Source organism: Panthera onca, chromosome B1, assembly GCF_046562875.1.
Source record: "Panthera onca isolate mPanOnc1 chromosome B1, mPanOnc1 haplotype 2, whole genome shotgun sequence".
Classification (NCBI taxonomy): Eukaryota; Metazoa; Chordata; class Mammalia; order Carnivora; family Felidae; genus Panthera; species Panthera onca.
This window is the reverse complement of record NC_138342.1, coordinates 200,156,736-200,167,199: the sequence shown is the minus strand read 5'-3', so window position 1 is coordinate 200,167,199 and position 10,464 is coordinate 200,156,736.

Genomic DNA, 10,464 nt, shown 5'->3' with positions numbered 1-10,464 from the left:
TGACTAGTCCTGGCCAGTGAGCTGAGGAAAGAAGAATGTCTCCCGTTCATTCCAAAGCGTAAGAGAACAGGCACGTCTCCCTCAGTCTCATTCTTCTGTGGCCCAGCAAACCAGAAGCCACTCGTTTTAGAAGGTGCCTCCAGAGCGTGGGTCTCAGAGTAGAGCAATCCCCAGACAATGCATGTTGGGCATGAAGACTGATCGCGTCTCTTTAAGTTCTACACATTTCAGGGTTGTTATCACCTGGTCCTCCCTGACCAGTATAAGCCCCATGTTTGTCCCATGTTTGCTCCATATCCATACACAAAATGCCACCATAGAGTGCTTTCATGTGTCAGATTCAGCAGCGACTTGCTAAACCATGACCCACCAAAGGAAACTGGGACGATTAACCGATTACATGGTAGAGTGGAGTTTCAAGCTGCTCCAGGGATGTATTGGGCACCTTCCCCTGGAACATCTTGCTACTTACCCCAGTGCAGTAGAGCTTGCCCCACTGGAACTTTTTCTTTTGTCTTTTCCTTCATGAACTCCTTTCACTCCACTATTTAAGAGGATTGCTGTAATTTCCAGTCGACTAGTTGAAGCGTTATGTTGTTGACTTGCTGAATTGTCTTAAGGCCTTGTGCCCAAACAGATACAACAAACACATTGACCCTAAGGTGCTCATACTGGGGAAAAACATTCCCACATTCTGAAATAGCATATCTTAAAATAAGACATTTACTGTTGTGTAACACTCAAGACTTCTGCAAAATTACCTTGCTAGATCTTCCTGGGGAAAAGATAGGACACACTGAACTCGAGGGGAAGGAGGACACGTAGAGGAACAAATTATAATGGTCCCTGAAGACCACTCTTCTCAGAGTAATAATTTCTCAGGGATGTGATTCTCCAGCCAACTGATTCCACAGAGTATCATCATTTGGAAATGTTCCTCCTCTGGCTACAGTGATTTGCCCAAGAATGGCCATATGACCCAACCCCAGTTCATCAGCTTCTTTCCCTAGAACTGGGAGCCTCAGTGGAAGTGAAGCTTATGGATCAAGACCTTCCCGAGAGCATGTTTCCTGTTAAGTTGTGTGCAGGTGAAGAAAGACACAGGGACATGCGTGAGAAGGGACGTGGAGCCTGAAGGTCTGAGTGGCCCCAGGCCCATTCTGTGCAGACCTGAGGAGGCTTTATTCACAGTCTTTCTAAAGATGGTTTTTATAGATCTTCTTTTCTATGTTTTCTTGCTCTCTTTTCAAGAGCTTCCCCTCTGCCAGCTTTTTTCTTTGTATTATTTATTTCAAATTGCGTGCTGGTATTTAAAATCAGATTTTCTAGATAAAGTGGGCCACGTACAACACTACTTGAAAGTGGAACAAAGACAACCTAAAGCACAGTTTCTGGTGGTGAGTTACCTGTCATTCCAAGTGCTTTGTGTATTTGTTTGTTTTTTAAGAGTCATTTGCACAGAAGGTGCAGACGGCCTGAGAGTGTGAGAACCACCCAAACTAGGTTCCTTGCTTTCAGCAGCAGAATCGTTAAGGAAGAGGGTCGAACTGAATTAGCCAGCGCCTCAGGGATTCTACACTTTCTCTCTCATCTGTCTGCTGGATCTCCACCTCAGATGCAGTTCCACTGTGGGAAAGAAACGTGGCCTCAGGACCGGCTTGCTTCCCCCTTACCTGCAGGGGAGCTGGAGGGTCTGGATTCTGTGCTCCACATTTTCACTTATCCTCTTTCCCTACGTTCAAACCCACTGTCATCCCTGGATATGTTTCCATTGGCCCTCAAAGAGAAAAGACAGCTCTCCTGCTCTGCCTCTGTGTTCAGGCTGCAGCAGAGTGCCAGGACTCCTCATTTCCTGGGGAGGGGTTGGAACGGTAACAAAAATGGAATCGGGGTACCAAGAGCTCTTCCCGGCCTGCAGCAGGATGCTGAGACACATGTAGGATGTTAAAGCTGGTTACAAACAAATACCTGATAGATACTGAGAAAGTGGGCTGGGAATAAGAGATAGTACAGGTGATACCCCTGATAATGTTTCTGGATCTTAAAAAAGGGATCACCATGAGATAACAGGATAATCTGGATGCTAAAACATCTGATTTCTGAATTGTATATTGTGTGACAAATATACATATTTCTCTTAAAGTTTACAGTTGCAATTTATTTTCCATTTTTTTACACTTTTTTTTTAATGTTTATTTTAGAGCGAGAGACAGAGTGCAAGTGGGGGAGGGGCAGAGAGAGAGGAAGACAGAGTCGGAAGCAGGTTCCAGGCTCTGAGCTGTCAGCACAGAGCCCGATGTGGCGCTTGAACTCACAAACCGTAAGATCATGACCGGAGCCAAAGTCGGATACTCAACCAACTGAGCCACCCAGGCGCCCCTACAGTTACAATTTAAAAGTTGAACATAAAAATAGAAATATACACATAGAGAGAAATACATGCAAGAATGAAAGCTACCGGCACTTATCCAAACCTGACTTTGATTCATTTTCTTCCTCTGGGATTTTAATATGTTCAATTTTGTATTTTCACATGATACAGTAGCTTTAAACATAATTAGTATGCTTGGTTTATTTGAGAATAATACCATAAGTTTTCAAAGCTAAATTCAACATTAAACAAAAAGCATTCTAAAAGAACCAATATAAGGGGGAATCGAGCACGTAGAGTGGGTAATGTGACAGTCGTGTCCTACTCCATTATTCAGGACATCATAGCGTGAAACACTGAGTTATATTCTAGCAGTATCATGGGAAGACAAACATAGAAGATGTAGGTTAATGCCAACATAGAGATTTACTGAGTATCTCCTCACCCCTCACTGAATGATGCTGGGATACAGGCGTGGAGAAGAGAACGTCTTCAATGTTCTCTACACTAGTTTACGTCTCCCTGGTTTATTCCCTCACAGTTCTCTGTATTCCTTTACAACCTGTAACAGTTTTAATTAACTTTGTGCATAATTATCTGTTAATATTTGTCCCTTTTCTATACTAAAAGATTGTTTTTAAAGATCCATATTTTTTCCTCTGTTGTGTGTGTTTTTTTCCCTTTGGGTGGTGGGGCACAGAGTAGGCTCTTAATATATATGCGTCTCAGGGATTTATTAGGAATATAGGCAGACACAGCTAGCCTACAGGGCACACTCAAACCGGAATCGAGGTCTGACAGCAAATAGGCAATGTAGGAGTCTTAACACCAGCTTTACAGTGCAGAAAGGCAAACAGCTAGGATTAACAAATGAATATCACAGAGAACTCTTCCTGTTGAAGGAGAACTTCCTAACTCTGAGTTCATCCCCAGATGAAGTAAAACATCTGGGACCTCATCAGAGAACATGATCCAGAAGACAGACTCATGGGAAACTGGAGACACATAGGCGGAATCAAGGCATGTCAACATAAATAAGTTAATACTGCTTAATTATAGTTTATAAAATAACTACACAGAAGCCTGAGAAAATGAGTGAAAAGAAATAGAAACAAAGGGAATTCAAGAATTAAAAATGGCGACTGCAGAGATCACTAGGGCTTTTGAAGGGATTGGACGTTCTACAGGAGAACTGTGTGGGGTAGGGTGTGCATGTCTGGAGACTGATGTCTTCTGCACTTGAGGACATTTGAGAACTCATCTAGAAATGACAGTCCTGGTTTCTGTTCTTCACTCTGTCATCTACTAGTTACATGGCTTAGATAAGTGATTTTTACCTTGCTGGGTTCAAATTTCCTTACCTTAAATTTTTTTTATATTTATTTATTTTTGAGGTGGGGGAGGGGCAGAGAGAGAGGGAGACACAGAATCCAAAGCAGGCTCCAGGCTCTGAGCTGTCAGCACAGAGCCCGATGCAGGGCTTGAACTTGGAAACAGCACTGTCATGAGGCCAAAGTCGGACACTGAACTGACTGAGCCACCCAGGCACCCCATATTTCCTTACCTTTAAAATAAAGAAATTGAGGGGCGCCTGGGTGGCTCAGTCGGTTAAATGGCCGACTTCAGCTCAGGTCATGATCTCGCGGTCCGTGAGTTCGAGCCCCACGTTAGGCTCTGGGCTGATGGCTCAGAGCCTGGAGCCTGTTTCAGATTCTGTGTCTCCCTCTCTCTCTGACCCTACCCCGTTCATGCTCTGTCTCTCTCTGTCTCAAAAATAAATAAACATTAAAAAAAATTAAAAAAAAATAAAATAAAGAAATTGAGGGGCACCTGGGTGGCTCAGTCAGTTGACTGCCAACTCTTGATTTCAGCTCAGGTCATGATCCCAGGGTGGTGATCGATCCCCGCATCGGGCTCCACACTGAGCATTGAGCTGGCTTGGAATTCTCTCTCTCTCACTCCCTCTGCCCCTCTCCCCCACACTCTCTCTCTCAAATTAAAAAAAATTATAAAATAAAAGTAAGGAATTGAAATGACATGTCTCTCTGTGACTTAACACCTTATGACCAATGGTGGACTCAATACATCAGCATTTCCCCCAGGGCAACCAGAGTCAATCTGGCTACAGAGAGAGTAATGGGAAGAAGATTGGTGGAGAGAAGGGAAAGCTAGTGAAGAGAGATAAACGTTTTCTATGATCCCAGACACCTCTATGATCACTGAGAAGTGATCACGTTATCAGCCGCTTGAATGTACAAAAGGTGCACTGTAGTAGCAACACTTTCTCCAAGCTTATTGTTGCTTAACTTTTAAGTAAAACTAAGAAGCCAAAACATGAGTTTCTAGAAAAGGCATTTCCTCAGTTTGGAACCTGTATCTTAGATGTTGACCACTGTTGATCAGTGAGCTTAAGGGGTACGACAGAATCAACAACTCAGGGAAACGCATACCGCAATGGCTTTCAGAGATCTTCTGTAAGTGTCCACATTTCTAAATAATAGATTCACCTCATTTGCCACTGAATTTATTTCTTTATGTGTTTTTAATTGTGGTGAGAACACTTAACATGAGTTCAACCCTCTTAACAAAATTTTAAGTGCACGATACAGCAGTTCACTGTAGGTGCGATGTTGTACAGCAAATCTCTAGAACTTCTTCACCGTGTATGACTGAAACTTTACACCCTTTGAACAGCAACCTCCCTCTCCACCTTTCCCCACCCCCTGGCCACCGTTCTAGTTTCTGCTTCTAGGAGTGTGATTGTTTTAGATACGTCATACAAGTGGAATCACACAGTGTTTGTCCTTTCGTGACTGGCTTATTTCGCTTAGCAAAGTGTTCTGCAGGTTTCTCGTGTTGTTATATATGGCAAGACTACTTTGTTCTAAAATGAAAACTACTCCATTATGGAAAATTCCATTATGTATACATATCTCACATTCATTTCATTCATTTATCCATTGATTGGACATTTAGACTTTATTTATATTTCATACCTTGTCTTTTTTTTAATTTTTTTTAACGTTTATTTATTTTTGAGACAGAGACAGACAAAGTATGAATGGGGGAGGGTCAGAGAGAGGGAGACACAGAATCTGAAACAGGCTCCAGGCTCCGAGCTGTCAGCACAGAGCCCGACGCAGGGCTCGAACTCACGGACCGCGAGATCGTGACCTGAGCCGAAGTCGGCCGCTTAACCGACTGAGCCACCCAGGCGCCCCCATACCTTGTCTTTTGTAATTAGTGCTGCAGTAGATTTCAACTATTTTGGATATACACCCAGAAGTAGGATTACTGGAAAACTGGATATTGATATTCAAAATAATGAAAGCGGACCTTATCTAACATGCACAAAAATCAACTCAAAATGGATTAAGGAACTAAATATGCAAAACTGAAACTGCAAAACTCTTATAAGAAAACATAGGGGGAAAGTTTCATGACATTGGTCTAGGCAATTGTTTCTTGGATCTGATATCAAAAGCACAAGCAACAAAAGCAAAAATAGACAAGTAGACTACATCTAATTAAAAAGTTTCTGCCCAGCAAGGAAAATAATCAACAGAGTGAAAAGACAACTAATGGAATGTAAGCAAATATTTGTAAAACATTTATCTGATAAGGGGTAAATTTCTGAAATACAGAAGGAATTCCTAAAGCTCAACTGGAAGAAAACACCCTGATTAAAATTGGAGCAAAAAATAGGAATAACCATTTCTTCAAAGAAGACATACAAATGGCCAACAGGCTATGAAAAGATGGTCAATATCACTAATCATCACGGAAATGCAGATCAAAACCACAATGAAATATCATGTCATACCTGTTAGGATGATCACTATCCAAGAAACAAAAGATAAGAAGCATTGATGAGCATGTGAAGAATTTAGAAACCTTGAACACTGTGGTTGGAGATGTAAATTGGTGCAGCCATTACAGAAAACAGTAGGGAGGTTCCTCAAAATATTAAAAATGGAACTACTTTATGAACTACATCTGTGCATTTTAGATTACGCAAAGAGACTAACTTTGCTTCCCATATATCAGGCATAGTCAGCAGTGTGTGTGTGTGTGTGTGTGTGTGTGCATGTGTGTATGCGTGTGATTGTATTTACCAATCCAAAACATATCATTGACAGGAGAGCATCATGTGGAATACAATCTCTCTCTCTCATATACATGTGTATGTGCGTATATATATATATATATATATATATATATATACGCACATACACACACACACACACATACATATATGCATATACACATATATATGTCTGTGGCTTCCCCTCATAGGTGGAAGGAAACAAAAGCACTAAACTAAGAATGAGGTGACCTGGTTTCTCAGGATATCATTATTAGTCATATCAAGAAAGTATACTTGGACCACCCACGTTGAATTCCCTGTATTAAATTCTCCTTTGGTGTTTTGTGATTGGTTTTTATTAAGAAATTTAATAAATATATCCCTGTGAAACTCACTGCTCTGTTTATTATAAGGGTTCCTGAGGCTAATATTCACCATATTATACAAAGCTTATTCTATGAAGACGCAGGGGACATACTACTTTTCTACAAATATGAAAGAACAGTTGTATTTAGTTTGAACATGTTTTTCTTATAAGGACAATGTAACTGATTCTGTTTCCTCTTTCTCTTTGGTGCCATAAGTTTCCCTTGTATTCAGCCTCTAACAACAATTTAGGCTTCACAGCATAAATACTTCACATAGCTTTAGTTCATAATGGTTGCCTCAAAACCAAATTAGATTCTTCAATGCAGCTTAAGAAGAACTTGTTGCAAGGAATCTAGGTAGCTGAAGAAGCCAAAGGGCAAAATGTTTGGCTGAAATTTGTTATTGGGAGCCATCAGGAACCAACTCATTCATTCTTGTCATTTCTGTCTGGGAACAAAAGATTTCTCCTTTCTGTGCATGTATTTTATTATGCTGCCTAGATTTTCTTGCTTGTTGCTTTATTAAATAAGATGGAATTTAAGAAATCAACGGCATGACCTCGATTAGATTGCCTCTTGAAACATCAATTTCATGAGATGCAAAACGAATGTGTTTAAGATAAAGCACTTAAGAAATATTCATATAGTCCATATATAGAAAACCAAAATATAAAGAAGTGAAAGTTTTTATAAAGCAAGTGTGCAGAAGTCTAGAGACCCTTTGGAACCCTCCATATCTCCCTTGGTAGCCCGTGCATTATTATTTGATTAATATAATCAACATTAATTATAGACATATAAATCTAATTTCCAGGCTTGAGAAAGAGGAGCTGATAAGGATTACAAAGGCAAAGGAAAGAGGAATACTGCTGGTAGCATGGGTATATTTACAGACATAAATTGGACTGTTGCTATTGGTTCATTCAAAAGTATTACCTCATTCATTGTCAGGGAGTTCATTATCTGATATTATTAACATGATGTGCTTTGGATGAAACTAGAATATTTCATCTTACTTTGGTAACCCAACGTCTTCCTCATTAAAAAAAAATGTTTATTTATTTAGTTGTGAGAGAGAAAGAGACTATAACTGGGGGAGAGGCAGCAAGAGAGGGAGAGAAAGAATCTCAAGCAGGCTCCAGGGGATGAATCCCATGTGGGGCCTGATACCGTGAACTGTGAGCTCATGACCTGAACCAAAACTAACAGTTGGATGCTTAACTGACTGAGCTGCTCAGGCACCACCTACTCCCCCAACATCATCCTCGTTAACTAATAAAGTCAAACATCTCTTAACGATTTTTGTCTTCAAGGTAAAGACATTAGAGTTTTGTGAGGCCACATCATCTAACGAGAATATCAATGATGTGGAAGCCAGTCAACCAAATTCTTGTTTCACCTCTACCGTTAACATTATTTCAAGTGTTAGACACCTCACTAAATGTTCAGGAAGTAGTGGTAAGTATCATGCTCCGCCATCTGTTTCAAAATTCTTGACTAATCATCACAATGTATACATGAACGATTTAAACCTGAATTAATGGTTTATGCATTAAGCTCTGGGTCATGGTTTCACAACACAGGAGGTAGAACTCTCAGAATAGGAAGGGGAAAATTAAAAATAGACTCCTGAACATTTTTAGGTTGGCTAGAAAGTTGAAAGGATTTAAAATATGCTGATGTACTTTTTTTCTTTTTTTTTCTGATTTATGACATCTTGAGATTGGTGGGAAGGAATGGGGATCAGAGTTTCCAGGAGAGCAGAGAGTTTTTATTTGCCACTGTGGAGAATAAAGGGAGAGTTGATTAATGAACCATAAGACTTCTTGGTAACTTTTTAGTGCTCAGTGGAGGTTGACGACTTCAAGGCTTTAGTGGTAAAGTATGCAAGAAAAAGTATCTCTTATGAAGCCCCTGTGACGGTAGGGAAGAGATGGAAAGGTAGATTGCACTGACACTGAAATTTCTCTGTGATGTCCTTGGTAGGAGAGGACAATGAGTCAGGTTGCTGAGGATGCTGGCCGGAGAAGATGTCCACAAAAGCATGATGGAGCCTGAATGTGGAGGAGTGTAAAGGAAGGAGAATACCGACAGAAATGAACTAAGAATGATGTCTATGGGATTAGGGTATGAAGAGGAAAGGAAAAAAAAAAAACCAGAATTGGTATAGAGTTTGAGACATAAAGAAGGAAGAATAAACGGTTTTGACCACATAAGCAGTTCTGAAGACATTATTTCACAAATGGAATAAGTCTAGGTGTATGGTAAGAGTCAGGGTCAGAGTCGTGAAAGTAGGCAGCTGAAACCCTTGGTCCTTTGGGCTCCTGAACCCAATCACAACGTGTATGTTGAGGCTTCCCCATACCAAAAAGCAATTCTCCAATGCCAGCTGGGTGTCTGAGAACTTACCTCAATTCTGATACCACGTGGAGATAGAATCCCATCCCACAGGTAAAGGGCTCGGTCCCACAAGACCATCCCCACCTCAGATGCCAATTGAAATCCCAGCTTGTCACCTGTACCCTGACTGACTGGCTATTGATCAGTGATTCCCACAACGCTTCCTTAGGTTTGATTAACTTGATAGAGCAGCTTGCACAGATGAGCAATTTATCACAAAGGATAATAAAAGATAGGAATCAACAGCCAGATGAAGAGGTCCAGGGGGTGAGGTCCCGCGCAAAGGAGCTTCTCTTTACACTGAGTCTGTGACCTGGCATAGTGGTTTCCCAACCTGGAAGCTCTCTGAACCCCATTCTATTTGGACATTTATGGAGAATTCATTACATAGGCATGATAGATTAAATCATCTGTCATTGCTAATTGATTCAACCTCCACCCACTCTCCCCTCCCTGGAAACTAAGGGGTGGGACTGAAAATTCACCCTTCCATTCACCAGTTCCTTTGGTTTTTCCACCTGGCAAATAGTCCCTCCCCATCCTGCTGGCATTTTCCAACATCACCTCATTAACATAAGACCACCTGCCTACCTCACCCCCCCCCCAGGCTGTGATGGAAAGGGGTTTGTTATGAATAACAAGTAACAAGACAACCATTCGTCCATCTTGATGGTTCTGAAGGATTTTGGAAACCAAGGACAAAGAGACCAAATATTATAACAAAAGTTGATTAGATGGCTCTTACCTCTCAGGAAATTCCAAGGGTTTGGAAGCTGTGAGCCAGGAGCTGTGGGGGAAAACCAAATATATATGAGAAGTCTATTCTGTTCATCTGAATAAGTAAGCTGAGAAGAAAGAGACTCTAAATGAAGTCCTCAAAGCTTCGACGGCTCATAGGCTGAGATTGAAATCTAAAAATATCAGATTAAACCTGACCTTTTTCCTATTACACACTCCTTAGATTTCTAACTTTAAATAAGCTACAAAAAAACCATTCAGATAGCCCTTTACTTCATGAGAGATCTGTTTTTAAATGTATATGCTCAGTTTAATCAGTAAAATATATTTTTTTAGCGAAATAAAGCAGTGTTGGTTTTGCAGTGATAACAGCTTGGGCAATGGTATAATTTTCCACGCAAGCCTCAGTCCCAGAGGCTAACTTTGTTATTAAGGACACAGGGAAAGAGACCCCATATTATGAACAATTTAACTAACAAACTGAATAACTTACACCATAA